Source organism: Delphinapterus leucas, chromosome 2 (genome assembly GCF_059928025.1).
Source record: "Delphinapterus leucas isolate spDelLeu-1000000601 "Yukka" chromosome 2, BTC_Dleu_Yukka2, whole genome shotgun sequence".
NCBI lineage: Eukaryota > Metazoa > Chordata > Mammalia > Artiodactyla > Monodontidae > Delphinapterus > Delphinapterus leucas.
The window spans coordinates 34,715,463-34,742,455 of NC_143130.1; the positions used below are offsets into that span (position 1 = coordinate 34,715,463).

Genomic DNA, 26,993 nt, shown 5'->3' on the forward strand with positions numbered 1-26,993 from the left:
GCCGTCTGCAGAGGCCTCGTGGACAGGGGAACGTGTGGACCAACATGGGAAGAAGGTGATGCTGCTGACCACGTAGGTTTCTGCAGCAGAGTTTTAGGAAGTGAAGTCAGAGGAGAAACAGTCAAGGAGGGGCCTCTGGCTTTTACTCAGTGAGATGGGGATGGGGGCAGGCTGGAGGGTTCTGGAATGAAAAGTGACATGATCTAAGTTTTAAAGCAGTCATTGTAAATCAACTATACTCTACTAAATTTTTTAAAAATAAAATAAAAGGATGGACCTAGAGATTATCATAGTAAGTGAAGTAAGTCAGACAGAGAAAGACAAATATCATATGACATCACTTATATGTGGAATCTAAAAAAAAATGATGTAAGTGGACTTATTTACAAAGTAGAAACAGGCTTACAGACATAGTAAACAAACTTATGGTTAGCAAAGGAGAAAGGGGAGGAAGGGATAAATCAGGAGCTTGGGATTAACACACACACACTACTATACATAAAATAGATAACTAATAAGGACCTACTGTATAACACAGGGAACTCTACTCAATACTCTGTAGATGTTGTACCTTTATGAGAAAAGAATCTGAAAAAAAAATGAATACATGTATATGTATAACTGAATCACTTTGCTGTACACCTGAAATTAATACAACATTGTACATCAACCATACACCATAAAACTAAAAAAAAAAAAAAAGCAGTAACCTGGCTGCCATATAGAGATACACCTGGGTGGAAAGGTGTGGGTCAGGGTAGAAATGGGAAGGCTGGAGGCGAGGGCAACAGCCCAGTGGAGAGATGATGGGGTGGTGCAGGTGGTGACCAGGGATGGGATTCTAGGACCGATGAGATGTAGGATCTGAGAGGAAGACAAGAAACAAAGTTGACTCCAAGACTATGATCCAGGCATCAGGAAGGATGGAGCTGCCATGTACTACAACGAGAGACGGGGGTTAGGAGGGATGGTGGGGGATAGCTTGGCACCTGTCGAGTTGGGGTCTCTTAGACCTCAAGAGGAGATGTTTCATGGGCAGTTGGATACACAAGTCTAGCATTCAGGAGAGAAGCCAGAGTGAAGACATAAGTTTGGGATGTTTCAGCATATGATGGGTTTAGTGCCATGAGACTGGGTGAGGTCAACAGGGTGTAAGTGTGGATGAAGCAGAGGAGAGGTCCACAGGTTGAGGCGGGGGCCCTCCGACACTCAGAGGTCAGTAGGGGGACTGACCAAAGTGGGAAGAAAATCCCAGGCATATGGAGCCCTGGGAGCCAAGGAAAGAAGCAGTTCGGGGGGAGGGAGAGGACAAATTACAAGTCAAGGGAGAGGAGGACTTGCAGGTCCTTGGCGACCTCGATGGGCAGTTTCAGCAGAGTCGGTAGACGCATCAGTAGGAAGGGGGAAAGTCTGACTGGAGCAGGTTTCAGAGAGAAAGGGCGGGGAGGAACTGGAAAAAGCCAGTAGAGACAACTCCTCCCAGAAGTTCTACAGCAAAACAAAGCAGAAAAATAGGACAGAAGCAGGAGGAGGAAGTGGGACCAAGAGACTTTTCTCTTTTCTCAGATGGGAGATAAAAGCCGTTATGTGTGTGCAGCCAAGGATCCAATAGAGAGGAGGAAACGGCGCTGGAGGGCAGGGGGAAGCTCCAGGGGTAGCACCTGGTGCTAAAATAAGGAGGGGGTGGCTTGGAGCCGGATACATTTTTTCCAGTCTCAGGAGGAGCTCAAAGGATACAGGCACAGATGCTGGCAGGGAGTGATGTGATGAGGGGGTGGGAGTCTGAACCAACCATATGAATCCTCATTTCTTCAGAAATTCTGGAGCCTACAAAACCCGAATGGAGGCTGGGATTCCAGGCTGACGGAGATGTCAGGTCGTCCAGGCCAGAGGAAGCAACAGGGTCATGAAGTGACCAAGGAGACCAGTTTTATCTCCCCTTCCCCAATGAACCTCAACATCTACATCAAAAAAAAAGACCACAGGGCTTCCCTGGTGGCGCAGTGGTTGAGAGTCCGCCTGCCGATGCGGGGGACACGGGTTCGTGCCCCGGTCCAGGAAGATCCCACATGTCGTGGAGCGGCTGCGCCCGTGAGCCATGGCCACTGAGCCTGCGCATCCAGAGCCTGTGCTCCGCAATGGGAGAGGCCACAGCAGTAAGAGGACCGTGTACCGCAAAAAAAAATAATAATAATAATAATAATATGGAAGCTGGGTGAGGGGTACATGGGGGCTCTCTGTACAATCTGTGAAACTTTTCCATAAATCTAAAACCATCCTAAACTTCAAAGTTATTTTGAAATTTTTTATATTTAGGTATAGTTGATATACAATATTATATAAGTTTCAGGTGTACAACATAGTGATTCAATATTTTTATAGATTATACTTTGCTTAAAGTTACTACAAAATAATGCCTATATTTCCCTTAACTGTACAATATTTCCTTGTAGGTTGTTTTACACGTAGTAATTTGTACCTTTCAACCCCCTACCCCTATCTTGCCCCTCCTCCCTTCCCTTTCCCCACTGGTAACCGTTAGTTTCTCTGTATCTGTGAGTCTGTTTCTTTTCTGTTATATTCATTAGTTTGTTTTATTTTTCAGATTCCACATATGAGTATTTGTCTTTCTCTGTCTGACTTATTTCACTAAGCATAATGCCCTCCAGGCCCATCCGTGTTGCTGCAAATGGCAAAATTTCATTCTTTTTTATGGCTGAGTAATACTCTACTACACACACACACACACACACACACACACATATACCATATCTTCTTTATCCATTCATCTACTGATGGGTGCTTGGGTTGTGTTCATCTTGACTACTGTACATAATGCTTCTATGAACACTGGGGTGCATATGTCTTTATGAATTATTGTTTTCATTTCCTTTGGATAAATACCCAGGAGTGGAATTGCTGGGTCATGTGGTAATTCTCCTTTTAGTTTTTTGAGAAACCTCCATACTGTTTCCCTGAGTGGCTGAAACAATTTACATTTCTACCAAAAAAAGCAACAGAAAGGCACGGCTCCAAGGAAGGCAGGCACCTCTCCTCACAATCCACATGGTCTGGCTGGTGCACACCTTTCCATGCACCGTGAGAAACCCCTCAAGACGTCCGCTGATTCCCCTGAAGCTCTTTGGGCTGTGACCTGCTGCCTCTACTGAATTCTGATCTTTTAGACACTCTCCTCCTTGCAAACATGCCTTCCTCTCTTCTCTCTGCACACATGCACACACACACACGCCAGGCCCACGCCCCTCTGTAGGTGTGGCAGCTTTCCTGAAGGTTTCAGAGCACTGCACGGGGCATGAGGGACTCAAGCTGTCCCCCGTGATGTGTCTCATTCCCACACTGCTCAGTCCTCCGCCCGAGCGAAATGAGTATCATCAACCTGCAGCAGCCCCCAGGACCCCCAGACCACGTGGTACAGCTCGTGTCCGCGTTTACAACGTACGCCTCTAATAAGAGAACAGAGGCGGCTGCTGGAAAACAGAAACAAGCTCCTGACGGCTGGGGGGCTGGAGGGACAGAACTGGGGACCCAGTGCTCTCAGGCAGACCATTCCCCCCACCCCCGCATCTGCTCAGTTCTGAAGTTATCCAGCGCAGAAAGCCCTCTTAAGAGTTACGCCAACCATCTCCAAACAGAGAGCAGACTTCTCCAAGAACTGTAATGCTTTTCTCAAAAATAATCAGATCTCCCCACTAGTCAAAGAGAACAAGGATACTGGGGGACGGAGGAGGGGAAAAGGCCACTAAGGCAAAGAAAGAAACGTAAGTACCAGAAGAGCTCGCAACACAGAGCACCGGGGTCGGGGCAAACGTGAGCGGCCCCTCTGATGAGTGGGGTCACTAGGCAAAGTCCTGCCTCAGGCTCCTGTTCTACACAAACCAACCCTGGCCTATTCTGAAAATCGAATGGATCCACATACACAAATGCCCCCTGAACCCAGGACAACTCTACATGTGGAAATAACCATGCTATCGTCTCTCTCCCCAGGGTACAGGGACCCAGATTCCCATGCCCCCATCTGGAGAACTGTGCTCCCCAGCACCTCATTTGGCTGTGCGACTCATTATACTAATTATTGTTTAAATTTGCGGGTGTTCCTTAAAAAGCTGCTTTATTTATAAATAAGTTGCCCGAAAGCCAATCCTGGAGTAGAAGCATTAGTCAGCGTCGAAAGCTTCCACTTCAAACATCAGCAATTTAGAGGAAAAACCCATAAATGGACTAGAGTATAATCCCAATACTGAATAATAAATCCATCATTAGCTCCCAGCGATATTTACAACTGAGCTTTCCTAATCTCTGGAGATGCATTTTTTGAGGCTAAAGCAGTGCTGATTTTAAGACAGATTTTATGATGACACAGAGCCACGAGGTCTGGTCCCAAGGTGGCTGTGCAGCCGAGCCTTTCCATCCTTGGTGATGGGGCCAGGCTACCAGGCCCCTTGCTGCCCACCATGGAAGTAGAACCGGTCAGAAGAAGCAGAGAAGCCTGCGGAGCCCGGGTTAGGGGCAACCAGCTCATCTTCTCACCCCTGGAGGCTGAGTGGCAGCTCCAGGGGCCTGGGGCTGGTGGCAGGAAAGATGGGAGGATGACCACCCCCTGATGGCTCTGGGGAGAAGGCACCGCCCCTCAAGAACAGCTGGATCCTCTCTGCTCCCTGCACACACACACCTGGCCACGCCCACAAGGATGGATGGGCAGTCACATCCCCAGAGGGGCGAGCACACCTCGGTGCCTATTCATCCCTCCCCGGGGAGCTGCCACACATTTCAGCAGATGTTTCCCACTAATGGCCCCACGTGGATCATTCCAGAAGAGCAGCAGGTAGAACGTTCACCTCCCAAAAGGTGCCAGTGCACTGAGGCAGGGAAAAGAAGATTTGGTGCCCAAGACATTCTCCCATTATTCACGAAAGGCAGGGGGATGCTACACAGACGATAGCAAAAAGAGAGCGCGGTGAAGGGAGAGAACAACTGGCTGACCTTGACACCCTTTTAAAGCTCAGTCAGTCAGTAGGTCTCTGTTGTACTTTCTCCTACGGCTGCTGCAAAAACTTACCGTAAATTCAGTGACTTAAAACAACATAAATTTACCATCTTACATGAGTCTCACTGGGTCAAAGATGAGGTGTTGACTAGGCTGGTTCCTTCTGGAGGGTCCAGGGGAGAATCTGTTTCCTTGTCTTTTCCGGCTTCTAGAAGCCACCCCATTGCGTGGCTTGTGGTCCCTTCCTCCATCTGCAAAGTGCATCCCTCCAACCTCTGCTTCCAAAGGCACATCATCGTAGCACCTCCTCTGATTCTCCCTGCCTCCCTCTTACAAGGACCCCATGATTACATCAGGCCTGGATGACACCGGGATAATCCATGGTATCTCCCCATCTCAATTCCCTTAACTCAGTCATATCTGCAAAGTCCCTTTTGCCATGTAAAGAAACAGACTGACAGGCTCCAAGGACCAGGGTGTGGACATCTTCGGGGAACCATTCAACTCTATTTACATTAGAATCCTATCTGTAACAAAACCAAGATCTTAATTAAGTGGATTAAAAAAAAAAAGCAAAACTCATGAGGCAGAAACACATGCATGGAGAGTGAAGCTATATCTCCCCATGCACGTAACAGTAATAAGCTTGTTATCCATCTACTACAACAAGTCACACCAAGTGTGGACACAAAGAGTCACACAGACTTGTTAGGTGAAGACTTCTTATACACTGTAGACCCAGAGTCCTTCTCTTCATTGTGACTCTTATGTTAAATTTAACATGCTCTGTAAATAAAGTACCATCCTTCTGAGCTAACGCTTTCTCCATCAGTCTTCCTGGGGAAAGCGAAACAACAAAAAAACAATGAGTGTAGGTTATTACTTTAAGATTTCTGGCCAACACACTGAAAACGTCACTTCTCCCTCTTTTTGCAGTGTGAAAGTTTCACATCAAGCCCCCATAACCTTAATGCCAACAAAACAATCCTGACAACATCACCCAGCATGGATACTTCAGGAAAGCTCCAAGGATCCATGCGACTACAAACTTTAACAACCGTCAGTGGCCAAGATTACCCCGAGACACTCTGAGGTATTACTTATATTGCTTCCTGCTTTAAACTTCTAATTACTGAGATAAATATTCATGCTCTACTAGTCTCCTTACTGCAGGCCCTCTCCACTCCAAACAAAACTTCACTTTTCCTCAAGTTCCAATAATCACAGGATGGCAAGGTTACCAGGTACCCTGTGGATCCATACGTTTTTCCTGCACAGCTTTGGTGCTCCCCAAGATGGCCCTAAGACGGGGCTCCATTCTCCAGGGCAAAGTCTGAGTGAAGGAGGAAGCCCCCCATTTGCCTGGAGAGGTAGGGAGGGTCCTCCACCCCAGCCCAGGGGCCTTACACCCCAACCTTCCTGCCAGCCTCCCTTCTGGCCGCTCTCCTTTCTCCACGCACCATCCCCCCTGCAGGAGGGGGCTCCCGGCAACCCCCTCCCATGTTCCTCTCTAGCATCTCTTTTTCACAACTTAAGTGTGAAGCAGAGGCTCCTTCCTGCCCCTTCCCTGCACAGATCTACACACTTTAAAGCCCTTCCATTCACTCCTCAAACAGGAAGCTCTACGTGACATTACAAAACGCACAGGTCCTGGCCGCCAAGAGCTTACACCCTAGGGGACATCACATCCAAGGAACAGATGTGTGACCTGTCCTATGAGGGGTGGTACACGGGGCACCCCTAGCCCCAGGAAGCCCTCCTGGGGAGGAGTTAACGTTGCTGATGCAAGTCTGTGAGCCCAACGCACAGTGAGGCCAAATAAACCAAAACATCAGAGTTGGAGCCGAGAAAGGTTTACTGCAGGGCCAAGCAAGGAGAAAGGGTGGCTTGTGCTCAAAAACCCCGAACTCCCTGAGGGTTTTCCAGGAGAAGTTTTTATAGGCAAAATTTGGGGTGAGGGCCGCAGGGTGTGTGACTTTCTTCTGATTGGTTGGTAGCGAGGTAACAGGGCAGTGCTCCAGGCATCTTGTGCTCAGCCTGAAGTTACCATCTGCCATCTGGGTGGGGGCCTTGGGTCCTGCAGAAGAACTCAAAGACACATTGTTATGTATCTTCCTGGAGGAGGACTGAGGACCCTGCTCCAAGGCTGCACTATTGTTTCTTGACTGCTCCTCCCTTATCTCTGCCTCTCCTCCCCTCCCTGATTCGAAACTGGTTGAAGCTGCCCTTGGGAACTCAGGGAAGGTCAAGGAGGTTGAATGAAGCCTATTCCTTACAAACAAGAAGTGGAGAACATGGAAAGGCTTCGCACCAGGAAGGGCGCCACGGGGTCCTGTTTCTGTAAGTAGACGCCACGTGCAGAGGAGAAGGAAGAGTTAGGACATCGGGACCTGGAGGCGTCCCAGGGAGAAGGCACAGTAAGTATGGCCGATGGTTTGGAGGTAAACTCAAGGACCAGAAAACAAAGTTCTGGGGGACTGAAGCCTAGAGCGTGGAGGGTGACAGGGGTGGGTGAGACCAGGAGCCAGGCTTGTGCTCCCCAAGACAGAAGGTTTTCCCTGGATCCCGAGAGCAGTGGCAGCCGGTACCAACACCCGGTCAGACACACTCCTCGGACACACCAGTCAGTGGCACAGTGGAGAGGGACTGGAGGCAGCAGGATTCGAGGGTTAGTCGGGAGGCTGTCCCGGGGTCCAAGGGAGCTCCTACAGAGGGAGCCGGCTGCAGGCTGAGATGTCTCATCGTGAGGGCCACTACAGCCCCCAAGCAGTCAAGTGAGGCCAGCAGAAGGGGGCCGACAGATCCATAAAGAGCCTTGCCAAGCGGGGCCTTTGGGTCTGGAGTGGAAAGCGAGAGATGGATGGAGCGAGGGGTGCAGCCACGCCCACGGAGGGGGTGAAGGAGGCAGGGCAGGAGATGAGCGCCCCCGGAAAAGCCCCTGACTCACAATGGCGGGGGCCTCACACGTGCAACCGGTGACCAGCTTCCCTCCACCCAGGATGCAGTGGGCTGTTTGCAGCCCTGAACACTCACCTCCCAGCTGTGGCCCCGAAAGTCCCCCTCTGAGCCCCAGTTTCCTAATCCATCAGACGGGATCAACAGTGCCACCCAAAAAGGGCTCATCTGGAGGGTTTGCAGGACCAGCGCTCCCTGGAAGACACTGGGACCACCCAGGAGATGGAGGGGCGCCTGAACCGGAACCAAGACCAGGGGCAGGAGATAAGGCTTTCGTGTTACAGCCTCCAAGAGCTCACCTGGCGATGCTGCCAGCAGTCGGGGAGGCCCATCTCCTTTGAACTGAAACATCCCAAAACTCGAGGAGCTGCAGGAGGGAGCAGGGAATTTTTACGTCCTTGATTCCATCAGCTTTGCCCTGTAATTCTGGGTGGGTCGCAGTATTTACATTTGAGAGCTAAGAGCACCACAGAGATGCTCCAGCACCAGCCCCGTGTGATGGGCCCGTGTTGCTCCCTGTGCTCTGGACCGGTCCATCAGCATTCCTGCGCTACAGGTGAGCCAACCGAGGCCCAGCGCAGCCACCTGACGTGTTCCGGGGCCACCCAGCCAGCCGTGTTGGCCAGGATCCCAACACGGCCACCCATACCGCCCACCACTCACGGGCGTTTCCTGAAAAACCTGACTGCAAGCAAAAGGCTATCCACCCAAATCAAGGTTGCAGGGACTCACTCCACGAGGTTGAGACTCCACAGCAGGTCCCACGGGCTGAGCGCAGCGGAGGCCCTGACGCAGACCCCACCCTCCCTGGGAGACATGGACCCTGCGTAGGTGCCTCCAGGCAGCTCTGCCTTCCTTGGGCTGCACCTGAAGCCTCCCCCCACCCCCCCGCCTCCTGTCTGACACCCCTTCCCCAGCTTCCTCGCAGGCTGCTCCCCCAACAAAATCCATACATATTTAATCCTGCCTTAGTCTGCTTCTCAGAGGACCTGACCTAACACAGTTCCTTACAGGAAAGAAAATGGAATAAGAATCACAGAAAAAATGAAAAAACAACTCCATACACCCTTTGGAAATCTCAGAACCAAAGACACAAGTATATTTATGGGTAAGTTTACAATAAAAGGTCTAAGGTAGAAAATATGAGAAATGACGCAGTCAGCCGTGTGTTGCAGGAAGGGGAGAAGGTTAGAGTGACTGGATATGTCACACTCCCAGGACCAGGCTGGATGTTCACCCTCGTGATCCGGTTTCCTAAATGTCTTCTTTTAATGTTTTTATTGTCAAAATAACCCACATACAGGGCTTCCCTGGTGGCGCAGAGGTTAGGAATCCACCTGCCAATGCAGGGGACACAAGTTTGAGCCCTGGTCCGGGAAGATCCCACATGCTGTGGAGCGTCTAAGCCCGTGAGCCACAACTACTAAAGCCCGTGCACCGAGAGCCCGTGTTCCGCAACAAGAGAAGCCACCGCAGTGAGAAGCCTGTGCACAGCAACAAAGAGTAGTCCCCACTCGCCACAACCAGAGAAAAGCCCACACAGCAACGAAGACCCAACAAGCCAAAAATAAATTAATTAATTTTTAAAAAAAACAAAACACACATACATAACTGAATCGCTGTGCTGTACACCTGAAACTTACACAACATTGTAGATTAACTGTATTTCAACTAAAAAAACAACCCACATACAAAACAACAGCAACAGCATAAGGGAAATATTTAGCCTAATAAATGACTATTAAATACCCTGGAACCTCAACCAGATAAGGAGACAGACCGTGCCGGCCGCCCCAGAGGCATCCCCCGCGCCGCTCTGAGACAAAGCCCCTGCCATGTGCCCCATGACCACCCCCAATTCTGGGGGTATCACCATCTCACCTTTCCTTAACCTTTCCCACCAAGTGCCCAGCCCTAAACATCTCCTTCAATCCACTGAAGACACCGAATCATTTGTCGAAGAGCATTTCCCTTGGCTGGGATTTTGATGACTGTCCCCACAGCCTAGCAGAATACTGTCCCCTGTCCTCTGTGTGCCAGCAAATTGGTGGTGAGATCTGGAGGCTGAATGTGTTTCAGATTAGAATTTGGAGGCAAACAACTTCCAGGGCAACGTGGCGTCCTTCCTCCTCCAGAGGCCGTGAGGTCCGGATGCCTCCCTCTCTGCAATGTCAGCTGGCATCAGCACAACCCAGGGTGTCCGTTCATGCATCCACGTGCTGGACCCCTTCTATACACAGAAACCCCATCACCTGCCACTAGGCTGCCCACTGGTGCCACGTGCATAGGGAAGCAAGACAAATGATTCGGTATTTCCCGTTATTTACCAAAGTTAAAAAAAATCATTCTCCTAAGGTGACCAATTAGGCTTTTTTGTTTTTTTGTTTCATTTTGTCTTCCTTGGTATCATTCAGAACTCATGGATTTACTGGAGAAAACTCTAATTAGAAAAGATCCATGCACTCCAATGTTCATAGCAACACTATTTACGATAGCCAAGACATGGAAACCACCTAAATGTCCCTCCACAGATGAATGGATAAAGAAGATGTGGTACATGTATACAGTGGAATATTACTCAGCCATAAAAAAGAATGAAGTAATGCCATTTGCAGCAACATGGATGGACCTAGAGATTATCCTACTAAGTGAAGTAAGTCAGAAAGAGAAAGACAAATACCATATGATACCACTTACATGTGGAATCTAAAAAAATGATACAAATGAACTTATTTACAAAACAGAAACAGACTCAGACATAGAAAACAAATTTATGGCTACCAAAGGGGAAAAGCAGGGTAGAGGGATAAATTAGGACTTTGGGATTAGCAGATAAACACTACTATTTATAAAACAGATAAACAACAAGGACCTATTGTATAACACAGGAAACTATATTCAATATATTGTAATAAACCATAATGGAAAAGAATCTGAAAAAGAATATATATATTCTTATGTGTGTGTGTGTATATATATATATATAACTGAATCACTTTGCTGTACACCTGAAACTAACACAACATTGTAAATCAACTATACTCCAATTAAAAAAAAAAAGAAAGAACTCATGGATTTAAGCATATTAGATGCATTTCAATACATTGCAGTTTTTCCTCTTACTGATGTTCAAATTGTCCCATCTTTGGCCTCTTCAAGTCCCAGGTCCTTTTAATACCATTCTAGTGGGTCTGATGGTTCCTCTCCTCTCTGCTCTGACAAAATGTTCCAGGTACAACTTGTACAGTTCCTATTCTCGACACAGAATCTGCTGTTTGTCCAAGGAGTCCTAGTTTCTTTTAGTAGAAAACTGTATTTCAAGACCACCATCAGGGGCCTGGCTATCTTCTCGCTGCTGGTGAGGCCACCATTTCCAGGCCTCTCTGGGGAACACAGTGGGTTCAAGAGTTCACATTGACCTTGTCATTCAAGTTCATTCAAGTTCAGGATTACAAGGGTTTCCTTTTCCTCACTATTTTTCCTCTGTATCTCCTTTCTCCTCCCCACTGAAAACTGGTCCTCAGAGTCCTCAAACTGGAAGATCACATGATTATGCATTTGCTTCATCTCACATGACACACAAAACCTGCTCAGAATAGCAGTGCTAACAGTACCACTAAAACGATTCCAGAAAACCACCCAAAATGTTTACCTACATTCTCTCGAAGTCTCTCCTCACTTTTTAGGGCTGTAAATACAGGGATGGAGCACGGAGCCATTTACACCACATCTAGTCCCCTCAGTTCATCTTAATTCCACACATAACTACGTGTTTTACGTTTCCCCCACTCTTTTTTTTTTAAATATTTATTTATTTACTTTGGCTGCTCCAAGTCTTAGTTGGGGCACGTGGACTCTTAGTTGCGGCATGCACGTGGGATCTAGTTCCCAGACCAGGGATCGAACCCGTGCCCCCTGCATTGGGAGCACGGAGCCTTACCCACTGGACCACCAAGGAAGTCCCTCCCCCACTCTTTATGTCACTCTCTCCCATCCTTCACTTGTCTGAAGCTCATTTTCGAGGACAGTGGTTTCCAAACTGCACCCCGCAGCACCCCAGGACCCTGGCTGCGCCTGCAGGGCATCACAAGAGAGCCCAGATTTCCTAGGGAGATGCAGCAGAGCTCAGCCTCTGCCCACACTCATGCACCACTGCCTTGAGCTGACTCATGGCTTCAGCATCAGATCACACTGCATCTGCTCCAAGACATCTCGTGAAGCCAGTGGGTGCCACCATACAAAGCAAGTACCTACCACCTTATACCCATTCACCCATTAGCATGGCTGCCACAAAAAAACAAACCAAAATAAAAAATAATGACCCTCAGAAAATAACACGTGTTGTTGAGGATATGGAGAAATTGGAACATTTCTGCACTGTCGGTGGGAATGTAAAATGGTGCAGCCACTATGGAGAACAGTATGGAGGTTCCTCAAAAAAATAAACACAGAACTACCATCTGATTCAGAAATTCCACTTGTGAGTATACACCTAAAAGAACTGAAAGCGGGGACTCAACGAGACATCTGCATTCCCATGTTTATAGCAGCACAATTCACAATAGCCAGAAGGTGGAAACAACCCAAGTGTCCATCAACAGATGAATAAAGAAAGAAGATGCGGTCTATACATACAAGGGAATATTAGTCTTAAAAAGGAAGACAGGGCTTCCCTCGTGGCGCAGTGGTTGACAGTCCGCCTGCCAACGCAGGGGACATGGGTTCGTGCCCTGGTCCGGGAAGATCCCACATGCCGCGGAGTGGCTGGGCCCGTGAGCCATGGCCGCTGAGCCTGCGCGTCCGGAGCCTGTGCTCCGCAACGGGAGAGGCCACAACAGTGAGAGGCCCGCGTACCGTAAAAAAAAAAAGAAGAAGAAGGACATTCTGACAGAAGTGCCCCTGGAGAGGACAATGCAGAAGTAACGTCTGCTGGCCCCTGAGAGTGCCACCCAGCCCCTTGAGGGGTAAGACCACCCTTTACCCAGATGCTCTGACCCTTGTGGCCCAGCCCTGGCCACCAGAGGCAAGAGATGGTGTTAGGGAACCACTGACCAAAACCGCCCGCCTTGGCCAGGAACAATGATAAGTGCTTGCCTGAGCTGTCTCACAGCACGACGTCCCAATAAGGAACATGGTACTGCCACCGAAAACTAACCGGGGGAATTCAGGAGGGGCTGAAAGGAGGGAAGAGATGCCAGCCCATAATATGCCCTGACAACCTCCCAGAGTCCTTTGCACTGCAATCCATCTTGGCTGAGAGATGCACCCACCACCGGGAAGGACCCTGAGTCACCAAATATGGGCCAGGCAAGATGACTGGCCAGAGACAACCCAGAAACTAACCGCATCACCATAAAACCCGAGACTGCGAGCCACGTGGAGAGCAGTCCTCCTGGGTTCCCTTACCCTACTGCTCTCCGCCCGGGCGCCCCTTCCCAATAAAGTCTCCTGCTTTGTCAGCACGTGTGTCTCCTCGGACAATTCATTAATTTATTTATTTATGGCTGCGTTAGGTCTTCGTTCCTGTGCCGGGGCTTTCTCTAGCTGTGGCCAGTGGCGTCTGCTTTTTGTTGCGGTGAGTGGGCTTCTCACTGCAGTGGCTCCTCTTGCTGTGGAGCACGGGCTCTAGGCACGCGGGCTTCAGTAGTTGTGGCACGTGGGCTTCAGTAGCTGTGGTGCATGGGCTCAGTTGCTCCACGGCATGTGGGATCTTCCCGGACCAGGGCTTGAACCTGTGTCCCCTGCATTGGCAGGCGGATTCTTAACCACTGTGCCACCAGGGAAGTCCCAACAATTCACTTCTGAGTGTTTGACAAGACCCCACTCTCGGGCCCTGGAAGGGGTCCCCCTTCCTACAGCAACGGGAAAAGAGCACACACACAGCCCTCCCTCCACTGCCCACTCCCAACAGGAGAAGCTCCAGAGGGTCCACGATGGCTCACCTTTATTCCTGAAATGAGACTCTTCCTGGGATTGAAAGTCACCAGAGAACATGTTATTGACTTAGAACAACAGAAAGTTTCAGGGCCTCCCTGAAGGGTCATTTGGGCCAGGAAAGAAGTAGCCCCTGGAGCAGGTTCAGAGGGACAGTGGGGGCAAAGTTAAAGCTATGCCTCACTCGTTTCTTGGCAGTCCAGGTGACTGGATGTAGTGGGGACAGCGGCCTCCAGCTCTGAAGTCTCTGGGGGACACCAGCGTCAGCTCCACAGGGGGTCCGAGCCACGACACGCCCTCCTCCAATAGGCTGGACCTGGTGTCCTCTGGCCGCAAGACTCCGCACACAAGTGCCGTGCACACGTGCACTCTGTTCTCTGTCACCCCAAACCCAGTTCAGAACCACAGAAAATGCTGCCATGTCCGTCCTCTGGGTAGGATGCACGGCTCTGACACCGGCCCCTAGGTTGGCGTTAGCACTACTAGCCCAGCACCAGCCCAGACCGAATTCACCAGCTTCTGAGGGTGAAAACAGCCCTGACACTTGGCCTGCATCTGGAAACACCCCCAGCAGCAGGAGGGGTCACAAGGACATACCCCTGACAGCACACTTCTGGTAGAGCAGGGGGCTGGGCCCTCTGAGAGGTGGGGGGACAGGATCTTTGGGGCCTCCATGGCAAATCGGCCACTTTCCCCCCTCTTCTGACTTCTTGTTCTATAGATGTAAGTGGGCCAATATTACCGTGTAAGTAAACCACCGCTATAAAATGCTTCCATTTGAGCAAAGAAGCAACATCATCTTTAGCGAGTGGGCAGCAGAGCCAGGCTGCCTCATTCAAGAACTCTGGTCTTTAGGAAGACATATTTTTCCCCTTCCCCTGATGCAATTGGGAAAATAATATTTTTTACACTTGCAATTAAGAGCAGAACAGATGGCAACGGTTTAAAAATCTGTTCATGAGACTCGATGCTGGCGGAGGGATCGCTGACAAGACATGGAGGACGGGGGCGATTCTGTTTTTCTTGACGCGCGGAAGGCCCGCTATTGCGATCCCCAAAACAAAGTACTGCAGGCATAGGGAAAGGGGTGGGATGGAAGGTTCATCCACAGTAAGAGGGCAAAACAGCTAGTAATTTAGAAGTGACAGCAGGAGAGCCCACCTGCCTCTGTGTGGCTGGGCCCGCCCAGCTGCCTGGTGTGGCCACGGCCCCAGCACCACCACCAGCACCATCATCATCTTGCATTTCCCGTGGCAGCTGTGGGCCACTTCCTCCATTCACTGCGGACTTCCAGAGCCTCCCGGATACAGGCTCCCTCATCTGTGCTTCAAATTCACCAAAACCACAACGCACAAGAGAAATCCTACAAACTAGCCGTCACCGTGACCAAGTAGCTTGGCCTCTTTATTTATCACTTTTAGTTTATTCATTCAGAACCCGCTGAAAGGGAACGGGACCCTGTGGGGCTCCTGGGCACAAAAGCCTTTCTGTGTCCCCCATTTCTTGATTACAGGAAATAGGCTTCATTCAGCCCCCATGACCTTCCCTGAGTTCCATCGGGCAGGTTCAAACAGTTGCTAATCAGGGAAGGGAGGGTATCCAGAGACAAGGGAGGAACAGTCAAGAAACAATAGTGCAGCCTTGGGGCAGGGTCCTGGGTCCTCAGGGGATACACATAATAACATGCCGTTGAGTTCTGCAGAAACTAAGGCCCCCACCCAGGTGGAGGATGGAATGATGATGTTGGCCGTCATGACTTCAATCAACTAAAGCTTGGACTCTGTTGATTGAAGTTCTATGCTGAATTCTGCTCTTCTCAAGCCCCCTCATGAATATGCATGTACCCTTAAGCTTAAAACTTCCCCAATTTTGCTGCTGGGGAGACGTTGCTTTGGGAAAGAGCCCTGGTGTTCTCCTTGCTTGCTGCAACTAATAAATCCTTCTTTCTCCGGATCTCCGCTTAGTTGTGTCTCTTGGCTCAACACCCACCAAGAGGCGAACCCAGTTTTCAGGTAACACATGCCCTCCCCCACACCTTCCCACCACACCAACAGGGCTCCTGTCTGATAACAGTGGATTCCAGCTGAAGGAGCTCCAAGACCAGACCCTCTCTGAGGAGCAGGACTGAGGGAAGCCCAGTGTCCAGAGGGGAGGCCAAACCAAGGCCACTGGAGGAGTCTGAAGCCTCTGGAACCTACAGCTTCAGCAGACATGACACACTGCCCAGCTCCTAATGAGATTTACACAAATTCCCACAAGAAGGCACGTTACCTCGGTTCCTATTTCACATTATAACATATCTTTGAACTCTGTTCTGCCTAGAACTTTGAACAACAAATTAGAAAGCATATCAAAGGCAAAAAAATAAACAAATTTTTTAAAACCCATATTCTAAAGAGATAAAGCAAGCATCCTAACCGGACTCAGATATGACACAGACTTTGGAATTATCAGACTGGGAGTTTAAAGGAACTATGATTCATATGCTAAGGGCTCTAATGGGAAAAGTAGACAGCATACAAGAACAGAAGGGTAATATGAGCAGAGCAATGGAAAGTCTAAGAAAGAATCCAAAAGAGATGCTAGAAATTTTTTAAAAACTGGTAATAGAAAGGAAGAATGCCTTTGATGGGCTCATCCGTAGACTCAACACGGCTGAGGGGAAAATCAGGGAGCTGGAAGATAGGCCAATAGAAACTTCCCAAACTGAAATGCAAAATAAAAAAGAAGGCCAGTGTGGGGGTGAAAGCAGAGATAGAACAGAGCATCCAAGGACCATGGGACAATATTGAAAGATACAGCATACGTGTAACTGAAGACCCAAAGGAAACAAAAGAGATAATGAGGAAGAAAACATATTTGAGCTAATAATGGCCAACATTTATTCTAAAATTAACAACAGACACCATCAAACCACAGATCCAGGAATCTCAAAGAACACCAAGCAGAATAAATACTTTAAAAACCAACAACATGGGATTAGCAGATGCAAACCATTATATATAGGATGGATAAACAACAAGGTCCTCCTGTAGAGCACAGGGAACTATATTCAATATCCTGTGATAAACCATAATGGAAAAGAATCTGAAAAAGAATGTATACATATGTTTAGCTGAATCACCTTGCTGTACAGTAGAAATTAACACAACGCTGTAAATCCTATACTGCAATAACATTAAAGAAAACAACAAAAACTACACCTAGGCATATCATACTCAAACTGTAGCAAATTGAAGACAAAGAGAAAAATCAAGAAATGAGCTAGAGGCAGGTGGGGAAACATTTTATCTATAAAGGAACAAAGATAAGAATTACATCAGACTTCTTGTGAGAAACTATGCAATCAAGAAGGGAGTAGGTGAAAATCTTCAAAGCTTTAAAAGAAAAAAAAAAAAAAAACTCCACTAACCTGTACTTCTATATCCAGCAAAACTATCTTTCAAAAATGAAGGAGAAATAAATACTTTCTCAGACAAACAAATACTGAAGGAATCTGTCACCAGCAGACATACCCTGCAAGAAATATTAAAAGATTCTTCTTCACACAGAAGGAAAACTATATACGTTGGAAACCTGAATCTATATGAAGAAAGAAAGAGTGTGTGAGGAGGAATAAATGAAGGTAAAATAAAATCTTATACTTTTCTTCTCTTATTTGATCTAAAAGATAACTGTTTATTTAAAACTCTAATAGTAACAATGTATTGTGATGATTCTAGCTTATGGGTAAGGGAAATGAATGACAGCAGTGTCCCAACGGACGGGAAGGAGGAACTGGGAATAGTCTGTTTTAAGGTACTTGCACTAAATCTGAAGAAGTATTGTGTTATTTGAAGGTGGACTTTAGATTACTTAAAAATGTATATTGTAAACTCTGAGTCAAACAATAAAAAAATTTTAAAAGAATTAAAAATGATAAGCTAAGAGAAATATAGTTGATTCCTATAAAATGGTCAATGAAAACCAGAGAAGTGAGAAAAGGAAGTGGCAAGAACAGAAGACAGTGAATGAAAAGTTTGCTATCCACTTATATGTGGAATCTAAAAAATGGTACAAATGAACTTATTTACAAAACAGAAATAGAGTCACAGATGCAGAAAACAAACTTATGGTTACCACGGGGGAAGTGGGGGGAGGGATAAATTGGGAGATTGGAATTGACACACTACTATATACAACTAATAAGAAGCTACTGTACAGCACAGGGAACTCTACTCAATATTCTGTAATGACCTATATGGGAAAAGAATCTAAAAAAGAGTGGATATATGTAAATGTATAGCTGATTCACTTTGCTGTACAGCAGAAACTAACACAACATTGTAAATCAACTATACTCCAATAAAATTAATTTTAAAAAAGAAAAGTTTGATATCAATCTAAATACATCAATTATCATTTAAAATGTAAATGGTCTAAATGCACCAATTAAAAGACAGAGTTTGTCAGAGTGGATAAAAACACAAGACCCAACTACATGCTGTCTACAAGAAACCCATTTTAAGTATAAAGACACTTTTAGGTTGAAAGTAAAGGTATGGAGAAAAATATACCGTGCTAATTCCAATCAAAAGAAAACTGTAGTACCAACAGATGAACCTATTTGCAGGACAGGAATAGAGACGCAGATGTACAGAATGGACGTGTGGACACAGTGAGGGAAGGGGAGGGTGGGATGAACTGGGAGATTAGGTTTGACATAAATACACTACCATGTATAAAATAGGTAGCTAGTGGGAATCTGAAGCACAGGGAGCTCAGCTCGGTGCTCTGTGATGACCTAGATGGGTGGGATGAGGGGGAAGGAGGGCCAAGAGGGAGGGGATATATGTATGCATATAGCTGATTCACTTCACTGTACAGCAGAAACTAACATAACATTGTAAAGCAATTATACTCCAATAAAAAATAAACAATAATCTCATTTCAAAATTAAAAAAAAAAGAAAACTGGGGTACCAATACTCATTTCAGACAAGGCACACTTTAGAATAAGGAAAACTGTCAGGGATAAAGAGGGGGCATTACCGCATGATACGTAATTCAATTCTCCAACAGGTGATCGCAATCGTAAATGGCTATGTACCTAACAGAGCATCAAAATATATGAGGCAAAACTGATAGAACTGCAAAGAGAGAAGGACAAATCCACTATTATAATTGACAACGTTAACATCCCCTGTCAGTAACTGATAGAACAAGCAGGCAGAAAATCAGCAAGGATGGTTCACCTGGACAGCACTATCCATCACCTGGGTCTCACTGACATGCATGCAACATTCCATCCAACAATGGCAAAATACACATTCTTCTCAAGCTTGCATGGAACAGTTACCAAGTGCCTTAGTCCGTATGGGTTGCTATAATGAAATATTAATACTACAGTGCCATACAAACAACAAAAATTTATTTCTCACAGTTCGGGAGACTGGAAGTACGAGATCAGGGGCCAGCCTGGTCAGATGAGGGCCCCTTTCTGGATCTCAGACTTCCTGTTGTGTCCTCACATGGCAGAAGGGGTGAGGAGCTCTGCAGGGTCCCTTTCATAATGGCACTAATCCCAGTCATGAGCATGCCACCCTCATGACCTAGTCACCCTCCAAAGGCCCCACCTCCTAATACCATCACCTTGGGAGTTACGATTTCAACATATGAATTTGGGGCGGGGTTTGGGGGGGACACAAACATTCAGACCATAGCACCAAGACAGAACACATTTTGGGCCATAAAGCACACATGAACAAGTTTTTTAAAAGTTGAAATCACTCAAAGTACATTCTCAGACCAGAATGGAATTAAACTAAAAATCAATAAAGGAAAATAGGTGAAATTCCCAAATATCTGGAAATTAAACAACATAATTCTAAACAACACATGGGTCAACGAGGAACTATCAAAAGTTTTTTTAACTAAATGAAAACAAAAATACCACTTGTCAGAATTTCTACAATGTATTTAACAAAAGCAGTGCTTAGAAATATATAGCATTAAATGTATACATTAGAAAAGAAAAAAGATATCCAATCAATAACCTAGGTGTGTACCTTGGGAAATAAAATGAAGAGAAACTGAAGCCTAAAACAAGCAGAAGAAATATAATAAAAATTAGAGCATAAATCAATTAAATTGAAAACAAAGAGGAAATACAGAAAATCAATGAACCCAAAACCTGTTTTGCTGACCAGGCTAGCCAAGAAAAAGAAGACACAAACTACCAACACCAAAAGAGAGAGAGGAGTCATCAACACTGATCCCATAGAAAAGGATAATAATATCCCATTAAAAGGATAATAATAAAGCAGTACTACAAAGAACTCCATGCCCCCAAATTTGATAATTTGGATAAAACAGACCAACTCCTTAAAAGACATGTACTACCAAAACTCACTCACACGAGGAGAAATAGACAAACAGAATAACTATATGTATCTTACAAATTGAATCAATAATTAATAACTTTCCCAAAAGAAATCACCAGGCCCAGATGGTTTCTCTGCTGAATTGTACCAAACATTTAAGGAAGAAATGATACCGATTCTCTATAATCTATTTCAGAAATTAGAAGAGGAAGGAACACTTCCTAACTCATTCTACGAGGCCAGCATTCCCCTAATATCACAATCTGGCCTAACAGCACCCTAGCGGGAAGCGGGCAATGGCGCCACTCAGATTGGAGCATCCCCAGCGGCAGAAGGGGACAAGGTGGGTCTGAAAGGAGAGAAGAAGGGTGACAGGAAACCACGTCTGCTCTGCGTGGCTTGTCCCCTGGGGACGCCCCAAACTCGTCTTTCTCCTCATCAATTTGTCAAAACAGAAAACGGTGAAACACGTGAGTGTAGCTGCATTGGAGCTTCTGCTGGAGAAAGATGAGGGGGGCGGGCCCAGTTGTCCCCCAGCCCCCGGGCAGCCTGTGGATGCTCAGATGACCAGGCACGCAGGGCGGACAGCGTGGTGACCCCGCAGGTCCTACTCACCGGGAAGCTGCAGGCGCCTGGGGACCCTGGGCCATCCGCAGATCGGTCCTGGCCCGGCCGTCGGCTCCCCCGACGAGATGCAGCGACACTCGGATGATCCAGAGACTGAAATGAAAGAGTACACAGGCTGGCGTCAGCGGGCTGAGCACACAGGCTGCTCCTGTACGAGCAGAAGGAAGTTCTCCGATGCAGTGCCGGATCACAGGCTCCATAAAGCTCCCTGTGCCTGACGTCAAAACAGCTCAGGACTCCGTGATCAGAGCTCCCGGGGTCCACAGAGCCACCCAACAGTTTGAAAATCAAAGAGTGGCAAGGTGATCATGAGTCTCCCCAAGTTTTCAGGGGAGCCCTCCCTCTACTCCCAAAGGCCAGCGGGCACTCAGGACGCAGCCACTGGCCCCGGTCTCCTGGGGATGCATTTCTCTAACCCTTTTGGAGGAAGATGCAGGAAACCCCGTGGCCTTAAGACTACAGGTTCCTTTTGCTCTGGCAGGAAAGGAAGCATATTCTTCAAGGTTCTGTCCCCAACTTGTTTTCCCAAAAAAACCAAAATGCTACACAAGATAGAGCTTGGTGATGTCTGGGTTATCTTAAAATTGTGTGCATTGCACACGGCGCAGTGGGGGTAGGAATTTTACAAAATGCACTAAACAAAGTCTTGTCAAAGAAAGGGTGAGTGTGTGCATGTGCGGGTGTGCAGCACAAGCCACCCCGTGGGCAAGGGCCACCGTCTGCTCCCTGACACGTGGGGGAGCCACCCTGGCAGGGGCGGCGCCTGCATCTCTGCATACAGCTGGGCCACAGAGAGACCTTGGCTCAGACCTAGCTCTGCCCTTACAGCCTGTGAAGGCTCCAGAACCTCCTGGGGCTCCATTTCCTCATCTCGGAGGATGCCAGGGGCGCTGAGATGTGGGGATCAGGCCCCACTCCAGCACCGGCAGCCTGGTCACCCTGCCTGTCCAGTGAGGGCACAGACCCGCATTAACTTACAAGACTCCTTGAGCTCTGACGTGGAGGGCTCCTGCCATGCTTCCTGCCCACAGAGCAGGCTACCCAGCTGGAGGCCTCCTAAATCCAATCACAGACCCCCTCCACCCTCCATGCAGATGACACCCGGCCCAAATCACACTGTGCCTGCCCCCACCTACAGCCAGGGACTCTAATGGGGTCTGGAAGCATGGTGCTACACCATGCGGTGATCAGCTCTGGACCATGAGCTCCCGGGTCTGTGTTCTGCCGATCCCTGCAGCCTCATCCCCGTCACACCCCCAAGACCCAATGCTGTCGGGGTCTCACACCTTCCAGGCCAGTGTTTCAGCCATTCCCTTTTCATGCCTCTAGAATCTTACTGACAAACTACTATTCATCCTTCAAAACCCAACTGGGAGAGGCGTCCCTGAACTCCAGCTGTAACCACAATCTTCTCAGCCTGTCTTGTCTCTGCAGTTTTCACAATCATTCCCAGCCACATCTCCTTGCTCCCTCTAGGCTCCTGGCCTGCCAAAGGCACAGCTTTCCAGAGACTTCACATGCCACCGCAGCCAGCAAGCCGAGGACATGGGCCTCAATCCCAGCCTTAAGGAAAGGGGAGGATAAATGCAAAAAGCAGCAAAGATGGGGAAGCGACTTCGAGAGACGAGGATGGAGCATCAGGCTGGGGTCAAAGGCACCAGCTACAGCGGACGGGAAGCAATTGAGCACGCCACTGAGATCGCTGAGATCACACTGAGTGCCTGCCAGCCCCTGAAGCTGCACGCTCCCCATGCTGCAAAACTGCCTTGAACCCACCCACCCGTCACCTGCATCGGGCTGCAGGCTGCCACGCGCAGCGTGTCCCTGAGGCTAAAAATGCAGCCAGCTTCTCAGCCACGCTCCTGCTCCACAGGCCAGCCACAGTGGGTAGGGGTGGCTGCCTGGGAACCAGGACGTCTTCCGTCAATGGTCCACCCACCCTCCGTTCAACAGCCACCAGTGGGGCCACCCCAGTGCATGTCAGGCTCAGGCCCTCGGCTCCATCTGCTGTGACGTCCGGCAGGACTCAGGTGACACAGTGCCTCCCTCCCTGTGCCCAGCCACTCACATGGTGTGCCCTGAAAAAGGGTTTGCAGGGAAATGCAAATCACTCCAGCAGCTCATAAATCCCCACGGTTGTGAACTAACTGGAAGTGAAAAGCACGGTTCCCAGGGGCCAGTGGCTGCCCTCCTCCTCTGCTTCTCAACCCCAGAAAGAACACGGGGGTGAAACTGAGCAGGACCCTGTGGGGCTCCTGGGCATGGAACCCTTTCCGTGTCCCCTGTTTCTTGTTTGTAGGGAACAGACTCCAGCCTCCATGAGCTTCCCTGAGTTCCAACACGCAGGTTCAAACAGGTGCTAATCAGGGAAGGGAGGGGATGCAGAGACAAGGGAGGAATAGCCAAGAAACAATAGTGCAGCCTTGGGGCAGGGTCCCGGTTCCACCTCAAGGAATACACACGACAATATCTTTGAGCTCTTCTGCAGAACGAAAACCCCCAACAAAGGGAAGACATCAACTACCTGATGAATCAATCTTCATTCCAGAGAGAAGGTCGCAGTTTGAGAACCTCGAGAACAACAGAAGCTCATCAGGAGACCACGGTGAGGCCAGATTAAAGGAGCGCAGGCCCTGCACTCACCCTGATCCTTATCAGCAACCCCTCCCTTGAACCATTGCTATAAAACTCCTCACCAAATCCCCCGAGATTGAGACACACAGCTTTGAGGGCAAGAGCTCACTGTGTCCCTCAAAGCAGTCAAGCTATTCTTTTCCACTTCACCCAAAACTCTGTCTCTGAGATTCAAATAGGCACCGGTGCACAGAAGACGAGTTTCGGCATCAGAGGGGTGAAGGACGGTGACCACGTGTCAGGGCGAGACCAGCGCTCTGCTCCTGGTAACTAAGAACCCTGGACCACCTCAGAGCCAACAGTGACCAGTGAGGGTAGGTGGCTCGGCTGGCATCAGCCAAGCCGGGGCTGGGCTGGCGCAGGGACACTGCCAGAAGGGACACGGTGCTGGCAGTGTCACACCCACCTCCACCAGGCCCCCACTGGCACTGGGCCCCTGGATGCCTGGACAGCAGAAATATGGCCGAGCTCACATGGTCAGGCCTGGCCCCAGGGTCAGGGGCAGCTCCAACCTCTGTAACCTGCTGGAGTCACTTTTTGCCAAGAGCCTTCCATGTGCTGTGGCCAGGCCTCCCCGCCCTGCCCCAAGCCCTGCTCACACCCCCCAGGCCATCATTCGCAGCTGGGGGAAGGTCCAATCACACCGCTCCCCAGGTTTTTCCACCCTGGTCCACTCAGCAAGGCCTTTCTCCATCTGGTCCCTAAAGAGCTGAGACAGAAGACAAACGGGCAACAGGCACATGAAAAGATGCTCAGCATCACTAATCATCAGGGAAACGTAAATCAAAGCCACAGTGAGATCTCATACCCATTAGGATGGCTAGTATCAAAAAGACAAGAAATAACAAGTGTTGGCGAGGATGTGGAGAGAAGGGAAACCTTGTGCACTGTTGGTGGGAATGTAAAATTAGTGCAGCCACTGTGGAAAACAGCATGCAGGGTCCTCAAAAAATTAAACATAGAACTACGTTATGATGAGGGGAAGTCTCAGGTGGCCGCTGTCCGTGTCCAGGACAAAGGCGGGATGGGGACCCACTGTCCTTCACAAAAACTCAAGTCTGTGGGCACATCCCACTTGAGAACCCCTGCCTTTCCACAAGTGCCCAGGAGCCCAGGTGTGCTCCGAGCACACCTGCCCTGGGAAGGTTCACGGCCCCCACCCACAGGTGCACATGACAACGGGCATGTCAGGCTTCAAAGGCAGCAGGGCCACCCGGTCACATGTTTGGAGTAAAAGAATCAGGACCAACTGTCCAAGGCACCAAAATGGCAAGTTGGGAAAGCACTGACCCCAAGGTTCCTGGAGCCTCAGCGAGTGGTGTGGGGGAGGGGAGGGGCAGGCCAGGCCCCTGCAGAGAGCACAGAAAGCCCCACAGGCATAAAGAACAAAGATCGGGACAATCCATCCCCCCAGCCCAGGGCAGAGGGTCGTCCTGGTCCACAGATGGGAGCCACCTGCCCTGCACGCTACAACTTGGACGGTTCCCCTCCAGGCAGGAGTCCAGGCCCATGGACCCCGGGGGTTGCTGAGCCTCCCGGGGTGAGGGATTCTCTTCTCAGCCCGTCCTTGAAGCCAGCAGAGCCTCAGGAAGGGCCAGTCACTCGCTCCACATTGCAGAGTTAAGTCCCAGGTGGAGCCTCTTGGGACATGTGAAGCATTCAACACAGAATGTGATGCTGTGGCCGCACTGAAGCATTTTTAGGTACCGTTTTCTACTCTGCCCACTTTCGAAAATGGTGTAATTTTGTGTTATGCCAAAATGACACTTCCCTGACTATCCAAAAAATGTCCTCAATATGATCAAAGAGAGGTGAAATGATGGAAATGCCACAAATGGTGCAATGGACCCTCTACGTGGATTAAAATGTCTGCATACTACATGATATATTCTAAATGTGATGGATACAAACTTGGGGGAAGTTTAGGGGATCTGACACCTGGTGGGCTCCCCAGACAAGTGAAGATTAGAAACAGGTCCTGAGCCCAAATCACGCCTGTGCCTTCTAGCTGGGCAGCCAGGCTCACCGCAGGTAGCAGGGGCCCCCGGGCTGCATGCACCCCAACTCTGTGACTGTTTCAGTAGCTTACCACGTCACTGGGTAGGCTGTCCTTGCATGTGCAAGACCCCTGGTCCAGGACCACAGATCAGGGGCCCTCCCTAAGCCGACGGCTCCCTGGTGTGTATGCAACCCCACAGAACTTTCTGGAAGCCCACACACCATCCACCCATCAGCACCTCCAATGTGTGCCTAACAGGCACCTGGTGCCAGCACATCATCCGAGCTGGCCAAGCCCTCCCCCCATGAGACTCAGCCTCCCCCTGTCTGGCTGATGACAACTCAGCCCCCAGCTGGGGTCCCCCTTGACTCCTTTCCCTCCCCTCCTCCAAGCCACCAGGTCTGTGCTGCCTCGAGCGTCAGACGCCTCTAGAACCCCCTCCTGCAATCACCCTTCCCATCCTAACAGGGCTCCTGCTTCAGCCCTCGCCCAACACGGCCCTCTCAGGGTGGGTCAGCACCACGTAGGTGAGCCACACTCAGTCTCAATCAGCTCGAGCTGCTATAGCCAAGCACCACAGACGGGGTGGCTCATCCAAAGGGATTTACTTCTCACAGTTCTGGAAGCTGGACGTCCAAGATCGGGGTGCCTGCGTGGGTGGGTTCTAGCGAGAGCCCTTGTCTGGGTTGCAGATGGCTGACTTTTGCTGTGTCCTCACACGGTGGAAGAGGAGGGAGCCAGCTGTCTCGCCTCTTCTTATCAGGGCGCTAATCCCATTCTTAGGGCTCCACCCTCATGATCTCATCACCCCAAAGGTCCCACCTCCTAATATCACCACACTGGGCATTAGATTTCAACACAAGAACTGGCGGTGGAGGGGGGGACACAAACATTCACTCCAGGACGAGTGTACATGCCCGTATGATGGTTATTCTTCAACAACACATTCACTTAAAGAAATCAAAGCTAGGGCTGTGGTGGGGAGGGGAAAACGGGATGCCTGCTAATGGGTATGGGCGATGGTAATGTTCCATCCACAAAAATGTGGGCCATTTTTAAAGTCTTTATTGAATTTGTTACAATACTGCTTCTGTTTTATGTTTTGGTTTTTTGGCCCTGAGGCATGTGGGATCTTAGCTCCCCGACCAGGGATTGAACCCGCACCCCCTGCATTGGAAGGTGAAGTCTTCACCACTGGACTGTCAGGGAAGTCCCCAAATGGGTGAATTGTATGTTATGTGAATTGTATCTCAGTAAGGCTGTTATAAAAATATTATTATAAATCATAAGTCACGTCAAATCCTCCTCTCCTCAAGCGTCCCCCCTCCAAAGACCCCCGACATGCAGAGCACATGTCCTCATAAGGGTGGGGAGAGCCTCCAGGCCTGGCCTCCGTGCCCTCCGGCCTCCGTCCATCACCCTGCCCAAGCCTCAGGGCTCTGTGCCGAGGCTCAGCCACGCCAGGCCTGCCCCCAGTG

The 26,993-nt window shown here is 49.1% G+C and overlaps 1 protein-coding gene across 1 annotated transcript in view; it reads right to left on the reverse strand.

The window, feature by feature from the left end:
* The window catches only part of APBA2 (amyloid beta precursor protein binding family A member 2), a 195,485-nt gene that overhangs the window by 134,058 nt on the left and 34,434 nt on the right, over window positions 1–26,993 (reverse strand). The window contains exon 2 of the mRNA XM_022554632.3: window positions 20,871–20,975. The gene's annotated coding sequence lies outside the window, so the exon portion shown is untranslated. The remainder of the gene's footprint in view (window positions 1–20,870; window positions 20,976–26,993) is intronic.